This window comes from Myotis yumanensis, unplaced genomic scaffold, assembly GCF_028538775.1.
Source record: "Myotis yumanensis isolate MYYU_CA2020_CCGP unplaced genomic scaffold, mMyoYum1.0.hap1 SCAF_7, whole genome shotgun sequence".
NCBI classification, from domain to species: domain Eukaryota; kingdom Metazoa; phylum Chordata; class Mammalia; order Chiroptera; family Vespertilionidae; genus Myotis; species Myotis yumanensis.
Window position 1 is genome coordinate 9,424,474 of NW_027223758.1, and position 20,808 is coordinate 9,445,281.

At 44.5% G+C, this 20,808-nt stretch overlaps 1 protein-coding gene across 2 annotated transcripts in view; it reads left to right on the forward strand.

The window, feature by feature from the left end:
* The first annotated feature begins 4,528 nt into the window (after positions 1 to 4,528).
* ZNF217 (zinc finger protein 217) overlaps positions 4,529 to 20,808 on the forward strand; it is a 38,474-nt gene continuing 22,194 nt past the window's right edge. Inside the window, exons 1-3 of one of the 2 annotated variants that reach the window (XM_070419742.1) lie at positions 4,529 to 4,562; positions 5,905 to 6,076; positions 16,849 to 16,925. The gene's annotated coding sequence lies outside the window, so the exon portion shown is untranslated. Of the gene's footprint in view, positions 4,563 to 5,904; positions 6,077 to 16,848; positions 16,926 to 20,729; positions 20,762 to 20,808 lie in introns of those variants that run through there. The other variant, XM_070419744.1, reaches the window with a different exon arrangement.

The window sequence follows — 20,808 nt, forward strand, 5'->3', positions numbered from 1 at the left end:
ATAACTTGGAAAAGTAAAGTGAAAAGCAGACATTGTTTTCTAATATACAGAAGTGGAAGGCAACAAAATGTTAGAGTAAATTTAAATATCATTTTTGTCTCAAGCGAAACTCTGTTTGATATGAATACCATCCTCCAAATATTCCTAAGAACAATGTTATTTCAGTCTTGATTTCTTCGAAGGTAAAAGAAAACTCAGCCCTTTGGGTTCAGGATTAGACCTTACAATGTACTGTTTTTATTTTTATTTTTGAAACAGCATAGATTTTATTATTTATTTATTATTATTTTTTTCCCCATCACCATTTATCTAAACCTCTATGTCCTCTTCCACTTCCACCACCCTCCTCCTCCTGTACTGTGTTTATAAACAGTATTTTAAAGAAAAACAACAACTATGACATCTGTTTGTCTCCATAAAGACAACATCCTAGCCCCAGCTGTTTGGCTCAGTGGATAAAGTGCCGGCCCAGGCCCAAGGACTGAAGGATTTTGGGTTCGATTCTGGTCAAGGAAGGTCAAGGACACATACCTCAGTTGTAGGCTCCATCCCCACCCCAATCAGGGAGCATGTGGGAGGTAACCAATTCATGTGTTGCTTTCACATAGATGTTTCTCTCTGTCTCTCCCCCTCCCTTCCACTCTCTCTAAAAAATATCCTTGGGTGAGGATTAACAACAACAAAAAGAATAAATCTCATTAAAAAAAAAAAGACAATATCATAGTCATAGGGCACCTTTCATGCACCCTCATAGTATCTTATGATATAAGGTGGGAGTGGGGAAACTGAGTCAGGGTTAGAATCAAATTGTTGCTCTTACATGACCCACGAACACCAAAAGCCCAAGGTCTATTTAATTTAAGATGCACCCATTGCTCTGGACTCAACTTGACATAATTGTTATTTTAAGTAAATATACTTTCTTCTTCTTCTTCTTCTTCTTCTTCTTCTTCTTCTTCTTCTTCTATAAACGTATTTTAAAAAATTTTTCTCATCATAATTATCTCTAGTGGTAGAAGTAATTCATTACTCTCAGGGATCAGAAGGAAAGGCTTTCATTCCTAAGAGATCCAATGAAGGGGTGGTCTATCCCACTAAACAGCTTCAGACATTCACAAATGCCAGGAGATATAATCAGAAGAAATAAAATTCCTAAGTAGACCTTCTTTGCTCCTTCTGAGACACCTGAGAAGGCAGGTTTGCCACTAAGGCGAACACATGTGCTTTCTGTTGGGGTTTAAGACTGTGAGCTTTTTTTTATCTATCCTCTTATTTACAGCTGAAGTAATTAAAAACAAAATATCAAGCTATCAACCTGGTGGTCAAAGAAGAGAAGAATTCTTTGAGAAGACATAGTTTAGGAAAGAAATAACTGCCCTGGCTGGGTGGCTCGGTTGGTTAGAGTGTTGTCAGATATGCCAATTTTCAGGTTTGATCCCAGGTCAGGGCACATACAAAAATCAACCAATGAATGCATAATTAAGTGGAACAACAAATTTTTCTCTCGTCTCTCCCTCTCTTTCAAATCAATAAATAAACATAAAAAATGGGGGGGGGGGGGGAGGTGCCCTGCAGGCATGGCTCAGTGTTTGAGCCTTGACCTATGAACCAGGAGGTTATGGTTTGATTCCCCGTCAGGGCACCTTCCCAGGTTTCCAGCTGGATCCCCAGTGGGAGGCGTGCAGGAGACAGCTGATCAAGGATTCTCACTGATGTTTCTCTCTCCCTCTCCCTCTCTCTGGAATCAATTAAAATACATATATCTTTAAAAAATTATTGTTTTTTATATTAAAAAATGTTTAAAGGAAGAAATATCTAAAAGGGGAAAATGGGATAATGCATTGTAGCACAGACTGAGTGAGGATCCCTCAAAGTGCAAAAATAATGTTTTCCAAAGATTTTCTTTGCCTGTCAAATCACCTGCTTGGAGTTATTTTACATTTTTTTAAAACCTCCAAGTTAAAAGTAAATAATTGTTAATAAGGGTTAAATACAATCTCTTTAAAATCTAATCTTTTGAAAATCCAATCTTTTAAAAATCCAATCTTTACACGGAGAATGTTTCCTGAGAATCTGACATTTCAGTTAAGGTTGCAATCTTGTCAAAGATGATCAAAGACATCACATTGGAATATTGTGACCCTGTTTAGAAATCTTGCATCCTGTATGAATTCTGCTAGAGAACTTGAGTACAAATCGGGAACTTAATTTAAGGTAATTCATACTAAAAAAGAAACTTCTGGCCTGGTATGCTACTTTGAATCTTTGGTCTATTAATAATGAAGAGAACTATTTTATTGTTTTTTTAAAAAATTTTTAATATATATTTTTATTGATTTTTAGAGAGGAAGGGAGAAACATCAGTGAGCGAAACATTGATTGGCTGCCTCCTGCATGTCCCTTACTGGGAATTAGGTCTGCAAACTGGGCATGTGCCCTGACCAGGAATTGAACCAGTGACTCTTGGTTCATGGGTCGATGCCCAACCACTGAGCACACTGGCCGGGAGAGAACTGTATTTTTAAGTTAGGGAAGCGTTCATTTATGCTGCTCCCAACTGTGACCCCAGTATCCACGACCCCAGAGTGCCCACGAAGTCCCAAAACAGAATATGCATAAGGTCACCAGGACATCTTCAATCTGCAAAAATGAGACTACAGTGGAACAGAGTCTCATAGAATAAAATAGGATGAAATAAAAAACAAAGTAAAGCAGTTTAATAAAACAAATTAAATAACACTATGCAGATTTCCAGACTTTATGGAAATCCTCTACTGAGCTCTGAGCTCGTGGGGTGTGCCGGGCCAGCTGAGTAGCTGGATGAAATGGGAAACTCCACGCAGGAAGTGCTGCTGGTGCTAATTAAGGAATGTGGAACCCTTCCTTCTGAGTCAGCTGGGCGGTATGTGGGACTCTGTGCTGATTACATGAGGATTGCAGGCGACTTTAGAAAGAAAACCAGAATATCTTGCCACTTAACATTTAAGAGGCAAGACGTGGTGTGTGTGTGTGTGTGTGTGTGTGTGTGTGTGTGTGTGTGTTTAAATGGTTCCTAATCTTTAAAATGGCTCGTTGCAGCTGGCCTTTTATCAGCTGATTGTATTCCAGCATCATCTCCTCCTCGGATGGCACGGAGCTATCCCATAGAATAGATATGGGCCATTTACGAGCTCACATTTTCAGGTACACAGCCTTATCACAGCATTCTGACGATTCACTACTCTTACACAACAATAAAAACATCTCTGTCAGCCCTTATTTTTAATTTCTTTTTGTAAAAAAAAATCAAGTTAATTTCATTTATTTCAAATGTAATACAGGTACAGTATAAAGACATAATTCAAGAAAAAGAGGAGATAGGAAAAGGTGGTGCAGATCTCATAATCAAAAGACAACCATTTAAAATTTTGTTTATGTGGCCACTAGCCATATATGGCTATTAAAAAAACCTACATACAATTTTTTAAAAAATTAAATCTTTATTGTTGAAAGTATTACATATATCCCCATTCCCCCCATTGACCCCTTCCAGCCCACCCCTGCCCACCTAAAACTTTTGAAAGGTACACAAAAGTAGAGAGAATAACAATAAAATGAACCCTCATCCCCAACACCCAGTTTTGCAGTTTCAATTTGTTAAGCACATTTGCTTCAATTCTTGTTTTTCAAAATTTGTTAAAGTATTACAAATTCCAACATATTATGTCATTCTCCTAAATGTCTCAAAAAATACATATACTTTTTCTAATAACCCATAATGCCATTATCACAGCTAGTGAGTGTTCTCAGCAGATCCATAGTAAAATTTCCCTGATAAGAAAACAAGTTTAAAATTTTAATGTGTACCTATATCCTCCCCTTTTGCTTACTAAAAAAATATATAGTTTGTTAAAAAATACGATTTGGCATCTTGATTTTTTTTTTTTAAGTTTGATATAACTATTTCCCAATAGCATATTTTTCAAAACTTTCTAATTGCGAAATGGCTGTGTGCAAGTGTGTGTGTGAAGTTGGGCGATGAGTTATTCCTCTCTTGGTTTGCTTCCTCGCATATATATGGAGCGAGCGTGTGTGTTTTTCTGCTTCTCACAGTAAATTTGTTGCCATGAATATCTTTGTTCATAACACCTCTCCTTGGTCCAGGAGTGTTATTGCTGCACCCAAATGTATGAACACGGCCAGGCCCTTGACTCGTCTCCCCGAGTTGTTTACAAAAGGACTGTACCAATTTACACTTCCACTTACAAAGGATGAGAGCGCCGCTATTACAGTGTTTTAAAGGCAGCGCTTTTCAGAGCTCGTATACAATCATTGGCTCGGGCTGGCTTATGTTTGTAACCATCTCAGAATAAATAAAGACACATTTTCCTCTAGCCCTGCAAACACGGCATGCGCAGACGGCCAAACAACCGCAAACTAACTTTGATTAGAAGAGAAACCGGTCTATTTGAAAATGTGGTAATGAGATAGTTTCCACCCCCCGGGAAGCCGTCCTGGCGGGGGAGGGGCGCTGCGTTCCTTCTGGCCTCTCTTCCCATCCTCGAGAAGGTAGAAATGAACAGGTCAGCGTTCTCTTCGTTTACTTTGCGGTTTTTATTCTTCTTTGTTTTTTTTAAGCTGGGTATTTTATTTGCTTCCATCTGGCTGGGTTGAGGATGCAGAAATACGGTTGAAAACTCGCAGAAAACTTTGGTGGCAGGCGTTTCCTGTAAACGCAGCCCCACGGTACTGGGTAACAGAGGATTAAGGCAGAGCCATTTTAGCTTCGAGTCCAAATTCTACTCTGTTTCCTTGGGGACACGTTGTTCTTATTTGTTGACTTCAAATAAAATCGCCTCAGTCACTGTTTATTTCGCTGCATAAAATTCTTATTTTCTTTAAAGAATAGAGCATATCAGTTACAAATCCTGGTAGAAAATTCAGTTGTATGGGGCTTGAGAAGTTTATGTGACAGATTTGTGTGTGTGTGTGTGTGTGTGTGTGTGTGTTTTGGAGTCAGGGAGAAAGAAAAAAAACTCATTGCTGTCGTGTTTATGGGGGAGAAACAAAAAGAGGAACCTGATAAGAAAATATTTAGCAGGATGGTCTTTCAAAGCCCAACATCTGAATCTTTATTTTCTTTTTCTCTCTTTTTTGGGGAGGTGAAGTGGGAGGGAAGTTCAGGAAAGATGGTCCTGTTATTCTCATTTGCTTTTCACTGTTTTCACCCCACTCGGAGGCTCAAGTCCTTCCTCAAAGCAAGTGGGGACAAAACATAATCTCATAAAATATTTTTAAGAGAGAGCATGCAGGCGTGGTATGTTAAATACATATGTACTATATATTAATATATAAAAATAATTATGTATAATATATATTGTATATTTGTCAACAGAATGGGCTAACCACATTTTTTAAAGAGTCAAAGATTGCAGAGGGATTTGGTTAAGCTGAGGCTGTTTTAGAATAGGGACAGACACAGGGGGAAGAGTAATGGCTAATGTCATTTTGACTGGCGTTTATTGAGTGATCGCCACGGGCCAGGCGGTTTTAAGATTTCATCACAATTAGCTCATTTAATGCTCAAAAGTGCCCCGTGTGCTGGGCGGCCGTGTTATTCCCAGTTTGCAGGTGAGGCCCAGAGGAGGGGTCACTGGGCTGAGGTCCCCCAGGAGCGGAGCACGTGGATTCAGCCAGGTTCTGGGGCTGTTTTACTCAGTCCTGGTTTCTGGGACAAACCTGCTGTGTTGGCGTGGGGAGCTGCTGGGCCAAAGCCCCTCAGCTGAGAGTGGAGTGGAGTGGTGAGGTAGGGTAGCTGTGGGTCAGCTATTGAAATGAGAGCAGCTGAGCTTGGGTCTGGACTCATGATTTGTTGATCACTTTAGCCTATTAAGGGCGTGGCTCTGACTTGAATCTCTTCCCCAGCATTTCCCCCCAATCCCAGCATCCTCTCTGAGGGCGTGGCTGGAGAGGGCACACTATATTCCGGAGACTTGGAGCTCATCCAGTTCACTCTCGGGTCTCGCTTGGAGAGGATGCCCATCGGACTCGCGAAGGCCGGCGGTCTCCCGGCCCCCTGAGGACCCCCCAGATCCTGGTATGTTCCGTGCTTTGTCTACATTGGTTGGTCTATGACTGCGAGTTAGTCACGTTCTGGAGCAGACAAATCTGGGTCCAAATACGACTGTCTCTCTTGCCCACAATAAACACACTCGCTTCTCTTTCCCAGCCCGGGAGTGAGGACCCCGCTGGGCCCGGCGGTGGTGAAAAACAGACCAGGCTGTGCAGGCCTGCGGGCTTCTGCCTGTGGGCAATGGTCTTCGTAATAATAGAATGTCTTCGTTGCGTGCTTGCAATGTGCCTAATTCCCCTGGAGAATTTTACAAGTGAGGACTTGTTTATTCCATCCAAATATACTTGTTGGGCAATGCAATTGCCTCCATCTGTAAAATGGGGACACAGAGGCAAAGGGAGCCCAAGGGAGGTGGCAGAGGCCGCAAGCCCAGAGTCTTGGTTTGAACCCCGAAAGCCAGATCCAGGAGCTTACTCCCTGTATCACCACTCAGGCACAGCTTTCTCATCTGGGTGATGGGTACTGAGTCTGCCTAGGTATCCAGAAATGGTGCCTATCATAAGTATGTAACCAATGTTAGCTGTTAGTATTCTCTATTCTCCTAAGGCCAAGGTCAACCACTTAGTATAGATAAGAATGGCATGAGTCAGCATGGGCTAGTAGATCAGGCTAGAAATCCACTTTATTCTTGTTCTAGAACCTCAAGGAAGTTAGAGAAGTTGGTAAGTCAGAAAGCAGGTTAACCCCTGATGGCTACCGTCCTCATCTGCCCAACGAATTGCATATACAGGTCATTAGGAGAACTAAATAACACTATGATTGGATCAATTGCATGTGGAGTTAAGACTGGCACATAGTAGGGGCTCAATAAATTGTATTACTTCCCCCTTTTCTTATTCTTATCTGTTGTTACTTTTACTATGATCGCTGTTGTTGTAAAAGTAAACCAAAAATATGAACACACTTAAATATCCGAATGATTTCAGCAGAGGGGATTATCAGCATTGCTATTGTAGGCGTATCCTTGGTTTTATCAGTCTGTTTAATAAGCCTCTTAATATTTGAGCCAGGTCATTATTCCTCTACTCAAACCATTACTATGACTTTCAGGTTCATTCACAGTAAAATGTGGTCTTTTTTTTTTGTCCTTTTATTATTATTATTACTTTAAATTGAATTTATTGAGGTGACATTGGTTAATAAAACTATATAGGTTTCAGGTGTACAATTCTACAGCACATTATCTGTATATTGTATTGTGTTTACCACTCCAAGTCAAGTCTCCTTCTGTCACCACTTATCCCCTCCTCTATCCTGTTCTATCTTCCAATCCCCCCACTCCCCCCCCCCCCCTTAAAATCTGGTCTTTACAATAACCCAACAACCCCATCTCAATTTTCTGACTTGTCTCCTCCTCTTTTTTTTTTTTTTCAATTAGCAATAATCCCGCCTTGGATAAACCTCATTGGCACTGCGCAAAGCTTTGTCTCCTCTTCTTACTCCACACAAGTCACAACAAATGCTGGCTTCCTTGCTGTTCCCTGAGCCACTGGGCACATTGCCTCCAGGTCTTTGCATGTCAGTGCCTTAGCCTGGAATGCCCTTTCCCCAGCACTCCGCATGGCTCTCACTGTTCCCCCTTCAGGTCTGGATCTGTGTCTTCACCTGTGTAGTCTTCCTGGACTAGCCCATTTAACATCACCCCCACCTCCTCCTTCTACTCTCTTCATGCAGGTAAGTAACAGCACATACCCTTCAGCCATATGCCCCAAGGCACCTAAGGCGATAGGCTCTTATTTTCCTCCATAGCATTAACATTTGATACACGATAATCTCGTTTAATACACTATGTTAACTCCACCAGGATAGGGTTGCTTTCCTGCTGCATCCCCCGGCACCTAGAACAGTGGCTGGTCCATGGAAGGTGCTTAGTAAATATTGGATGAGTGAGAAACTAAGTGAATGAGGGGATGACAGAATCCAGGGGCATGTTTATTTAATTAAACAGAACAGCTGTGTATTGGGACACTTCCTGTGTGCGGCCATATTCCACAATGTGGAGGAAATGGGCCCTCCCTTTGAGGGGCCTGCAGTCTAGTCAGCTGGTAGGACGAGCACACATCCAGGTCGGGGCATAACCCAGCAAATGTCGTAAAGGAGACGCTGAACAAAGGGTGACTGACCAAAGAGACAGTGAGGGCACTGGGAGTGGGCCTGGGGGCTGGCAGGAGGGGTGCAGACTGATTTTGGCACATACATGGCATGTGGTTTAGGGAGAGTCAGTGTGGCGGAGGAAGGGGGGTCAGGCAGCGGGCACAGAGCAAGGAGATGGGTAAGCAGAGTGGTTTCTCGAGGGTTTATCTGAAGCTTAGTATAGGGAAATCCTCAACATTTTATTCCCCAGGGCGTTGAACTGTTTGGGATTCTGTTAATTTAGAAAAAGTTTATTTCTTGATTTTAATGAGAGAGAGAGAGAGAAAGAATAATCAGTTTATTGTTCCATTTATTGATGCATTCATTTTTGTGTGTGCTCTGACCCAGTGGGACCAGCAATCTTGTATTGGGACAGGCTTCAACCAACTCTACTCCCACAGGGCCATTTTTAAGCCCCACCCCCCTCCTTCCACACTGTGCCTAGGCCACGCCCCTTCCTGTCCTGGAGGCCCGCCGCTCAGTGGCATTCTATGTTAATAGGCAGCTGTGTTTTAATTATACAGATAAAATATGAATATGTTTTACCAGTAAAAAAATAAAAATATTTAGCCACCACCAAACGGTCCTGGATACTTGCCCACAACTAAGAATCACTCTTGGTAAGGGTCTTCCCAATTTTCATATATTTCCATATTTCTTTCCTTTTTTTCTTTTTTAAAAATACGTTTTTATTGATTTTAAACAAGAGGAAGGAAGAGGGAGAGAGAAAATTGATGAAAGCCCTAGCTGGTTTGGCTTAGTGGATAGAGCGTCCGCCTGCAGACTGAAGGGTCCCGGGTTGATTCCAGTCAAGGGCACATGCTTGGGTTGCCAACTCGATCCCCAGTAGGGGAGCCGATCAATGATTCTCTCTCATCATTGATGCATCTCTCTCTCTCTCTCCCCCTCCCTTCCTCTCTAAAATCAATAAAAATATATTAAAAAAAGAAAACCAACGAGAGAGACTGATCGGCTGCCTCCTATATGCCCCCTACGGGGGACCGAGCCCACAACCTGGGCATGTGCCCTGACTGGGAATTGAACCAGGGACCTCTTGGTGCATGGGACAATGCTCAACCACTGAGCCAGGCCGGCTGAGCCTTTCTTTCTATTTATTTGCTTATTTAGGTACAATTGACATATAACTATATTAATGTCAGGTATGTAACATAATTATTTGATATTTATGTATTATGAAATGATCAGCATATATATTTATGTGCATGTAAACATAGGTATCTATTTATGCATAGTATATGTATATACACATACATACCTATATATTATATACACATATACATGTTTTTCTTTTAGAAAATATATTATGTTATGGTGTGTGTGTTTAAACAAAAAATGGGATACCTTTTTGCAGCTTGATTCTTTTTTTTTAAACTTTTTTTTTATTGCTTAAAATATTACAAAGAGTAGTACATTTGTCTCCTTTTTTTTTCCCCTTGACTTTCCCCCAGCCTCCCCTACCCTCCAGTGTCTTGTGTCCATTGGTTGTGCTTATATGCATGCATAAAAGTCTTTTGGTTGATCGATTACCACCGCCCCCCCCTCCGCCCCCCCAGCCCTCCCCAGCCTTCCTGCTGTAGTTTGACAGTCTGTTTAATGCTGCTCTGCTTCTTGATTCCTTTTTAAAAATTTTTATTTAACGATGTCTTGGTGATTTAGCCACATGGGTACATGTGGCCTTACTTCATTCTTCCCAGGGCTGTCTGTTATGTTTGGAGATACCATAGTTTATGTGGCCATTTTCCTTTGATGGATGTGTAGGTGGTTTCTAATTTTTCACTATTATAAATAAACAGTGCTGCAGTGAACATCCTTGCGTCCCTGAGGGGTTATTTATTACTCTGGAGTAGGCATTATGATTATATGCTTCTCTATTTATTTATGCTTTAATTTGTTTAATGCCTATTTCTCCTATTAAAACCTAAGTTCCACAAGGACAGAAATACAATTTGTTTTGTACCTCACTCTTTAATTACTACCTTAGTCAAGTGCCTGGGACAAAGGAGTCCTCAGTAAATATTTATGGAGTGAATTGGTGAAAATGTTGGCTGGGGTCACGGGGTGGTTTTGCACCCTGAGAGGAGGGAACGGTGACTTATGTTGGCACAAGGTGAGATCTTGGCACAGGGCAGCAGCAGGTGGCTACTAGGGGGGTTAGGAAGAAGCGTTCTGGGCTAGGAGGAAGACAGGTCCAGGCGGCCTGGCGATGAGATTCCTGTACTGATCAGGAAACCGGAAACAAGGAACAGGAAGGAAAGGGTGCAGTTGAGAGCTCTTGGGTTGGTAGGCTCTGTAAGATGTGCTAATTGACTAGCTCTGATGGAAAGGCAGGTGTGGAAGGTTAAAACCTAGTTTAGGACACTCATTTTTTAAACATCTATTGCCTCCCACTTCTATGCAAAAAACACTGCTAATTGCTTTCAGGACATGAGTTTGCACAGCCTTTCTCCCCTCCCCTCAAAGAGGAGTTGCAGTCTATTGGGGAAGATGGACAAATGCACAGGTACAGCAGGCATGCGAGGGAGGGGACCTGACCTGGGCCACACCAAGTGGACTCTTGCTGTTCCAGAGATGGGCGGAGGGGAGGATCTTCTCCCTGGCCCCAGAGCCACACACGCCGACTGGTGAACATTCAGAAAATGGGATGTCCAGAAATGTGTGTCAGTGTACATTTTTAGAAATTAAGGACATTTAGGTTGGTGTCAGAGCTGAGGGTTGGCCTCCCTGTAGTCTGGAAGACAGGACACGCACCGAGGCCTGGGACCTCAGGCCGGCTACTCCACCATCTGGTGCCGCAGTTTCACCTTTTTAAAGAAGGGCAGTAACAACAAAAAGGGTGGAGATTGGTAAGATTGCAGCGAGCCCAGTGACAGGTGTCCCTATCAGTGACATTTCTGATTCTATGGCCGTGCCCTGGACGCGAGGACAGGAAGCTGTCCATTGAGGTAAAGGACTGCGGGTCTCAGTTTTCATGCCTCTTTGTGTAGCCAGGAGGAGATCACTGAGGAAATAATCTGTTGAGGAAGAAACCCTTCAAGTTTAATAGTTCTCGTGGTTTTACTTCCATTTCCTTTCAGTGGCTTCCCGGGTGCCCTTGGAGTAAAATCCAGTCTTCACAGGCCAGGGGATCCTGCCAGCCACGCTCTCAGAATTCTGTCCTGATCCTCAGAGACATTGGGAATTTTAGGCAGGGCCCTAATGTACTCAGGTTTGACTTTTGAAAAGCTCAGTGTGACAGATCTATGATTTCTGCTGGAAAGGTAGTTCTTTGAACGTGGAGTTCACGTCCTTCCAGCTGAATCCCTGGTATTGGGGAAAATGCCAGGCACATCATGGAGTCGGCATGCATTCTATTGACTGAATGCATGCCTCGCCTCTCTGCCTTTAAAGCAAGACTTAAACTAGCCATTTGGGCCTGGCCAGGGTGGCTCAGTGGTTGAGCGTCGACCTATGAACCAGAAGGTCACGGTTCGATTCCCGGTCAGGGCACCATGGCCATGGCCGGGATTCGGGCTCGATCCCCAGTAAGGGGTGTGCAGGAGGCAGCCAATCAATGATTCTCTCTCATCATTGGTGTTTCTATCTCTCCCTCTCCCTCTCCCTTCCTCTCTGAAATCAAATAAAAATATTTAAAAAACAAAAACAAAAAACAACAACTAGCCATTTGGTTGTGTTAGGAGGAGGATGTCATGAGATAATGGAGATTACCTCATGCCTGGCACAGGGTAACCATTTACTCATTTTTCATCCAGTATTTAATGAACATCTACTATGTACCAGGCATGGTTCAAGATTCTGGGGACAGAGATGGGGTGTGGGGGTGAGGCTTGGCTAGTGTCTGCACGGGAAAGGAAGCCCTGTGGGGAAGGGTGGTAAGGAGCAGGGGAGGAGATAGGAGCTGAGGTTGGAGACCTAGTGAGGCGGGGAGGGAGGAATGGGCGATGAGGGAGGCCCCATATCTGTGGATAAGGACAAGGCCCAGGGGGCAGGTGCTGGATGCAGACTCCTAGCTCTGCTGCTTCTGACCAGTGGGCTTTGGGAGAGCCACTTCATCCCTCTCCCCAGGTTCATCTACAAAGATGGAAAGACATAGGCTCTACCTCAGGGGTTCCCAGGAGTTAGAGTAAATGAGTTACAGAGTAGAGAGCATACGCTGAGGACGAAGTAAACGTTAGCGCTTATCAGCCAGCCTCTTGGCACTGGTCCTGCTTTTGGCAGAGAACTTTTGGAAGTAGCAGGGCTCCATCCCAAGGCAGAGAAATGCAGAAGGCACTCCTGGGTGTGGGTTTGCACAAGTCCCTGCTCTCCATGGAGTTAACAGGCTGACTCGGACCAGAAAGTAAAAGAAAATAAAAATCCTAACCAACCAACTATATAGACAACTTCCTAGGCCATTTATGGCATCGGGTTGAGAGAGCTGGGAGAAAAGGGGAAAGTGAGGTCAAAGACTCTCAGTGTTCTTCCTAGTAAACTGCAAAATCTTTCGGGTTCCAGGTCCAATGTCAATAGCATTAGGAGAGCTGACACTTGGGTGTCAGGTATATTCAAAGGCGAGTCCTACACAGCCCTTTGTGGAGTTGATACGCCGTGTAATTGACCATTGGTCAACACAGAGGAGTTGGGGGTGCTCACCCAAGTGCAGTTAAAAATCCAAGTATAACTGCTGATGCCCCCCCCAAACTTAATTACTAATAATAGCTTACTGTTGCCTCGAAGCTTTACTAATAATGTATATAGTCAGTTAACACATATTTTGTATCTCATATGTATTATGGACTGTATTCTTACAATAAAGTTACCTAGAGAAAAAAATACTATTAAGAAAATCATAAGGAAGAGAAAATAGATTTCCAATATTGTTCCAATAGGAAAAAAATCCGTGAAGGTGGATCTGCGCAGTGCAAACGCAACAGGCGTCACCCTAAAAACAACCCTTTGGCTGGTGTGCAACACAGAGCTTCCCTATGCTATGACTTGGGGCAACACAACTATCCAATGAGGCAGGTGATTAGAGATTATCATTCCTATTTTACAGATGAGGAAACTGAGGTCTAACCAGACCCCAGTGACTGGTTAGAAGACCCACATTTTAATTCCCTTCCCATTGGAATGCATTTTGAACACATTGATCACTGCTACAGGCAGACATCATGGAGATACAGCAGAGAACAAGACACAGTGGCATCTATTTTTACGGAGTTTAGTAGGAGGAGAACCGGCAGGAATGAATAAATTACTGGGGTATAATGTGTAGTGAGTATAACCACGTGGGTTTGAGATCTGGGGGTACCTGGCAGGGGTGCGTGATTTAATGTTAGTGGCTAACCCATCTCTCTACCCATTCTTTCTTCGTCAACATTCCATGATACTAAATATCATTAGGGGTGGAGAGTTGTGGGGGAGGAGGTCTGAGGGTGAAATCTAGGATTCATTACTGGACATCTAAGTGGACATAGAGTAGGAAGTTGGAAATATGTTTTGGGAGTCGAGGTAAAGGCCTGGGTGAGAAAGATATACATTTAGGAGCCTTGTTAGGTCTTCTGAGGCACTGAATGGGATGAAATCACCTAGGGGATAAATGAGACACAGAGAAGGCACCAGCATTGAGTCCTGGGCGTTTTAAAGTCTGGAGGTCAGGGAGAGGAGAAAGGACCAGTCGAGGGGACTTAGAAGGAGCAGGGTGTGGTGTGTGTGTGTGGTGGTGGTGCTGGGCGGGGCTGGGGGAAATGAGCAGGCTCCAAATCCAGGGAAGAAGTGTTTCAAGGAGGAGGAAGGGATAGACTCTGTCAAGTACAGATGTGGCAAATAAAATGAGGATGGAAAATTGTCTGACATCCTACCGCATCTAGAGATACTAGTAAAAACCAGTTCTCGACACTGTCTTTGCGAGGTCCTGCCTTATTCCCATGTGTTCTGTCCTCCCTCCCTGGGCCCCACACACTGGCCTCCTAGTTCCTTCTGTAAGCAGCTTCCCTTCTGTCCTGAGCTTGCCCACCTTCTGCTCCCCACCTGGCTTCCTGATGGAGGGCGCTGCTCCTCAGGGAGCCCCCACCCTAAACAGCAGGCACCTTCCCCTCTCCGGTGACCCTGACTTTGCGAATATAACTTTCTGTGTATTGTCTATCTCTCTCCAAAACAGTGATTTTCTGTCACTGGAAGAATTTTTAAAACCTGCAAAACCTGACTATTTAGTCAGGGGCACTGACCTCTTTTCCCTTAGATTGTCAAACACATACACACACACACAAACAATAGCCAACACAGTAGCCACCTGGTGTGAATGAATCAAAATAACACCTGTTTTTTGTGTGCCACAGAACTGTTTAGCAATTAGTGTTGGTGTGTGCCATGATATGAAAAAGGTTGAAAATCGCTGTTCTAGAAGACAGAATGAAATCCAAAGGGGCAAGAACTTCATTTGTTTGGCTTCCTCTAGGCCAGTGATGGCGAATCTTTTGAGCTCGGCGTGTCAGCATTTTGAAAAACCCTAACTTAACTCTGGTGCCGTGTCACATATAGAACTTTTTTTGATATTTGCAACCATAGTAAAACAAAGACTTATATTTTTGATATTTATTTTATATATTTAAATGCCATTTAACAAAGAAAAATCAACCAAAAAAAATGAGTTCATAGGTTCGCCATCACTGCTCTAAGCTCTACCTCCCATGCCTACAACAGTGCCAGGCCCTCCCAAACTCTGGGCTTACAACTTTGCACCGTGTGTCTCATTGAATTCTCCAGTCTTATTTATGCCAGTAATATAAATATACATGTTTTCTCCAATTTTATTGAGATGCAATTTACATGTGACACTATACGTTTAAACTGTACAATATGATTTGAGGTATGTGTATGTTGCAAAATCATTATCATAGTAAGTTAACATCCATCATCTCATAGTTTATTCCCTTGTGATGAGAATTTTTTAAAAATATATTTTATTGATTTTTTATAGAGAGGAAGGGAGAGGGATAGAGAGTTAGAAACATCGATGAGAGAGAAACATGGATCAGCTGCCTCCTGCACACTCCCCACTGGGGATGTGCCCGCAACCAAGGTACATGCCCTTGACCAGAATCGAACCCAGGACCCTTGAGTCCGCAGGCCGATGCTCTATCCACTGAGCCAAACCGGTTAGGGCATGATGAGAATTAAAAAAAAAAAAAAAAAGAAATATATTTTTATTGATTTCAGAGAGGAAGGGAAAGGGAGAGATAGAAACAGCAATGATGAGAGAGAATCAATGATTGGCTGCCTCCTGCATGCCCCACAGGGATCGAGCCCACAACCCTAGCATGTGCCCTGACTGGGAATCAAACCATGACCTCCTGGTTCATAGGTCCACGCTCAACCAGTGAGCCATGCTGGCTGGGCAGTGAGAACTTTTTAAGTAGTTATTTTTTTCTTCCTCTTCCTCCATTTTCTTCCTTTTTCTACTTCCTCTTCTTCTTCATCATCCCATTTTATGGATGAGGAAACTGAAATCCAGAGGGATTAAATAATACTCTAGAATTGATGCAGCTTTCAAGAGGTGGCGCGGAATATTTGAGAGTCCAGAGTGACTGGAGAGAAGACATTCCGACCCCCCTCCCCCCAGAACACGCAGTTTAAACCTCTCTTAGGAACAATAGAAGCTGATTTTCTGAAAGAATGGGAAAGGAGTGCTAGGCGGAGGGCACCGCAGGTCTAAAGGCTCTGGGTCGGACAGGTTGCAGTTTAGAATCCTAAAGGAGGGTTGGCCAAGACTTGAGGCTGGAGAGTTAGGCAGGGGCCAGATTACAGGCCTGGCGAGGCAGCTCTGGAGTTTGTTCTTTTTTCCTGAGGCAAAAGGAAGCCATGAAGCAGGGTGGGGACATGATCTGATTGACATTGTGAAAGCTCTCTTGGGCTGTGGGGTGGAGAATGGTAAGGCAAACCTAGAAAGAAAGAAAGAAAGAAGCTTGGAGAAACCTCACTTATTCAAATATTTGGAGGAGAGAGTGGGTTTGCGGAGTAGGCTTGTGTTAGAGAAGAAGTGGACAGAGTTGAAATATATTTAGAAATTATAGGGTTTGCTGATGGATTCAAGGTGTGTGGGGAAGGAGGGTGAAGTATAGTTTAAGCCAAATTATACGAGGTTTTGACTTGAGTAAGTGGGTGGATGAAAAGAGGGTTCCATTTATTGAGATGAGGCCAGGCATTGGATTTCAAGAAATGTTATTTACCTTACTCTTCCCAGACTTCCTCTTAGCCCAGAATTCCCCTTTTGGAATATCAGATGAGTGCAAAAAACTTTAAAGAGGTGCTCCCAAAGTTAGGTGACTTTTTAAAAGAAAGTTTACATTTACATGTCGAGTGACGTCAACCTTGGAAAACCTTCCAGAATATTAGAGGAAGACAAAGTGCTTGCAGAGGGGAGGGGGGCACTGATCTATCTTGTCAATGGGACAAATGAAGTTAAAAAATTAAGTCTCTCCCCCCTCCCACCCAAGTTAATCTGATGAATGTGTGATTGGATCTAGACTCCTATTTAAATGGAGCCTTATTCTTGGCCCCTCCCTTTTTGGTTTGCGAATAAAATCCAGCAATCACTTCTCTTTCAGGATTGTTCCGAGCCAGGTGGACTGGCAGGCTCAGAGAGCAGGTCTCCAGGTCCCAGACACTGCCCCCACTTCCGAAAGTAAGTGCTGCTATTTATTTTTGTCATCTGTTCTGATGTTTTATGAAGGGCTTAGGATTTTGAGACGACTTGAGTGAAATCAAGGGACTGAATAGAAGAGAGAGAAGTGTGGTGTTCCCTGCAGTTGTTGGTGATCCCTGCTTAATTTAGTGCATTCAGTCGTGTTACAAGGGCTGCCCCGGGTTCTTCTCAAATGTCCTTTGTAGTTCGCAGGAGACTGGCAGGTTGGGCTCACTTTTTCATTCTCTTTTCCTGCTAACTCCTCACTGCAGTTTTTCAGGTTTTCCTGCTCTGAACCACTAAGTTTTTTTTTTTTTTTTTTAAAGCCAAGTATCTACGTTGGCTTCATTTCAGCTCCAGGGTTTTACACAGTTTCCAAATTGTTTTTCTGTAATAGTTCCACAGTAAAATAAATACTTGCGAAATAAGAAGATCATACCGCATTCTGTTCTTCTTAATTATGGCTTGGTCCCCAAACATGATTCCAGTAGACGGTAAATATAGCAAACCAGAAGGGCTTTTTGTTATTAGGTCTGGAGAGAAAACCATAAGTTGGCTAAAAGAAGAGGTCTCATATCACCAGGATTAAATCAGGGATAATGGGGCTATATTTTAAAGCGTACACTGGGAAACATCTTAAGGCGGGCTGGTCTGTTTAGATAATTGTGAAAAATGAAGTGTAGCTGACATTGGTCGCATTAAAAAGAGGTGAAGTGGGGCTTTTTCTGCCCCTTCCCCGAGTGGCGTGCCAGCTCACAGCGGAAGGGACGTTTCTGGTCCCATTCTTTGTGCTGCCTGCTTCCCTGTAGCACCTGACTCCGGAAGAATGAGCCTAGCGAGGGAGTGATGGTAGAACAGGATTACTGGTGGGTGGGTGGAGCTAAGTAGATGCAGACCAACGTTTGATTTTCAATTTTCATTTCATACCATAACAATACGAATTCTTCCCTCTCATGACAAAACCACATGTTCCTAGTGGTCTGTTGCTTTTGGAGTTTCCATTTTTAATTGTTTTAACTATACCAGCTTTCCCAACACATCTTAAGTATGAGTCTCTCTCTTCTAAAGGGAGGTTGTGTCTCACACGTGCCCTTACAGCAAATTCAGATCACTCTACGTCCATTTAAAAACACAGTATGTGTTTGCAACCCAGCACTCAGTCACTGGCAGAATTTTGCAACCATTTCCCAGTTTTTTGTTGGCGTGCCTCCAAGAATAAGGTCTTTGTAATTCCTTGCTCAAACATAAGGATCACATATAAAACTCTTAGCAGATAGATCAGTTAATACAATCATCTTTCAATTTTAAAAGCTACAACATAATAAGGTTTTTTTGGGGGGGGGAATAGGGAGAGAGAAACAGTGGTTAACAGACCATATGATGTTATTATGCTAACAAAGTGGTAGCTTTGTGAGGACATAGAGGGAAAAAAAAGCACAACCCTTTTTTTGCTCTGAGAATAATTCAGTAGCAACAAGGTCTGAGAGCCAGGAGTCCTATTGTTCTTAGTGAAACGATTATTTGTCAAAACATTTGATTGTTTCCCCATTCCTACTGAAGAAGTTTGGACTTTTCTTTCTTGCTCAGTTTTGATAGCAGGATTTTAAACTACCAGTACTGCCATTGTGTTTACAGCATTCAGGGTTTCAGAGTTCAAAGGTTATCCATTAACATGTAGAGTGAGGCTCCTCTTAGGTTAAGACTCAACCTGGTCCCACTAGTTCATAGCTGCTTTGTTGAGGAGCGAGGGTGGAAGTCATTTGTTTTGGGAAGTTCAGTGAAGCTTCTTGTTTATGAAGAGGATGCCTCTGGACTGTGTTTCAGGATGTGACTATGTCTGAGGCTCTGAAAAGTATCTTAAAGAGAGGCATTCATCTTCCCCGAGAAAGGGAACCTATTGCTGGAAGTAATCGGTATCAGTGTACTTGATTAAAAAAAAAAAAAAGAGTTCTGGCCTCAGAATCTACTTCTGGCACTGCTAATTGATTGCAAGTAATTGGCTCATTTCTTTAGAAAAGGCTAACCGGCCCGTCTGTCTGCGGGGCTAGTCGTTCTGTATAAAACGACAGCAAAAACATCACGCTGTGTGAATGCTTCCCCTTTGCTGAGAAGCTGCCTCTCAAATTCCATTTCCTATTTATTAAGGATTGCATTGCTCACCAGCCAAGCACTTACGGAGTGGCTTTTCTCTCTCTCTTTTTTTTTTTTGGTCCTGATTTATTAACTGTTGTACTTTAAGTGCCTTTCTTGTTATGTTTTAAGTTTTTCCATTTTGGATACACCGAAGGTAAAAACAAAACACACACGACAAAAACAAAACAAAAACGGGGCTATTTTGTTCGTGGTGACTTGCATAGCTCCGTTCGCATTTGCATTCGTTTGCATCTTGGGGCAGAAAACTTAGTGGGTGCGATTGTGCTTCCGTGATTCCTACTGGAGCTTAAAATGGGGGAATCAGTGTCCTTGGAATCATAACCTTTTTTTTTTTTTTTTTTTTGTGAGCTGAGAAAGAACACAGTAGGAAAACGCTTTAAATGAGTTAGGCGTGGGGAGGAGGGGGAAGGCTTTTTTTTTTGGTTTCCATTTTAACAAGCCCGGTTTCATCCACGTGGATTTCTATCAAAGCCAAGTGGATTCTTGGAACCCAGGCCAAGTGTATAAATCCGAAGTTATAATAGCAGCGCAAACCCAGACCTTTTAGAAAAGTAACAACAAAGGATAGCTTTCTGAAGATACTCATTAAAAAACATTTTAATCGTCTTGTCTTATCGACCTTCCTCACCCTTGAGGAAAACCTGAAAAAAAGTGCTGTTTGTGCACCGCTGCCGGTTAACCTGCCCACATGGGTGTGCAGGCTTTTTGTTTGTTTGTTGGTGATTCTGGATGACCCAGGAGCTCGGGCGGCCAGCTCCGCCCCTGGCCCGGGCACACCTTGCAAGGGAGGGGGAGGCGGCCCGGCAGGCCTGGGTCTGCGCCTGCGCGCTGCCCTCGTGGCCCCCTCCCCGCGTACCTGTCACTGGAACCGCCGGGCGTTCGCGGTTCCACGTTTGGCCGGATGGCGGGAGGGGGGGGGGGGGCGTGTGTGGGCGGGGAAAGGCGAGCGCGTGCGCGGGAATCTCCGGGGCGAGAACTGGGAGTGCGCGTGCTCGTCCGCTCGCGCCCGGGAGGCGGAGCCCGTGGCGGTGGGCGGGGCAGGGGCGCGCCGGCGGAGGTCACGTGGCCTCGGGGCGGGGCGGGGCCTCGGGGGGCGGCCGCAGCCGGTGTCGGCAGGGGGCGGGGCGTATTCGAACGGCGGGGCCGAGGGAGGGCGCAACAGCTGCTCCCTGAGCACTTTCTGACCCAACAGTCCCGGTGCGCCGGACGCGCCTCGCCCCGGCGGCTCTAGGGACCCCCCGCGCCTGCACTGTCCCCTCGCGGACGAGTAGGGGGCGCCCGAGCCTTTGCCCCCCGTGCGCACCCCCACCCCGCTCACCTTAGCCCCGCGCCCGAGGTGAGCCCGGCCCCCAAATCCTCCGGGCGGGGGTGGGTGGGGGGTCGGGGACGCGGGGCGCTCCTTTTGGGGGGGGTCTTCCAAGGCGCGAGGCCCCCGTGAGGGATGGTTTCGCCCCTCGACCCGTGGCCCCCTGTCTGTTTTGGGGGGCCGGGGCCGGTGAGGAAGCCGGGAGGTGTCCGCACAAAAGGCCGAGAGAAACTCCCCGTCGCCTCCCCTCCTCCGGCCTCCCCGCCCCCTCCCCTCGCCCGCTCCCTCCTCATTCAAACCTCGGCCCGCTCGTGTGGTGTCAGTTCAGTCCCGGCCGCCGCCGAGCGAGGAAATGGCCGAGGAGCCGGAGCCGCAGGTAAAGGGGGCGCGCCCCCGCCCGCGCCGGGCCCCAGGGGGCGCCCC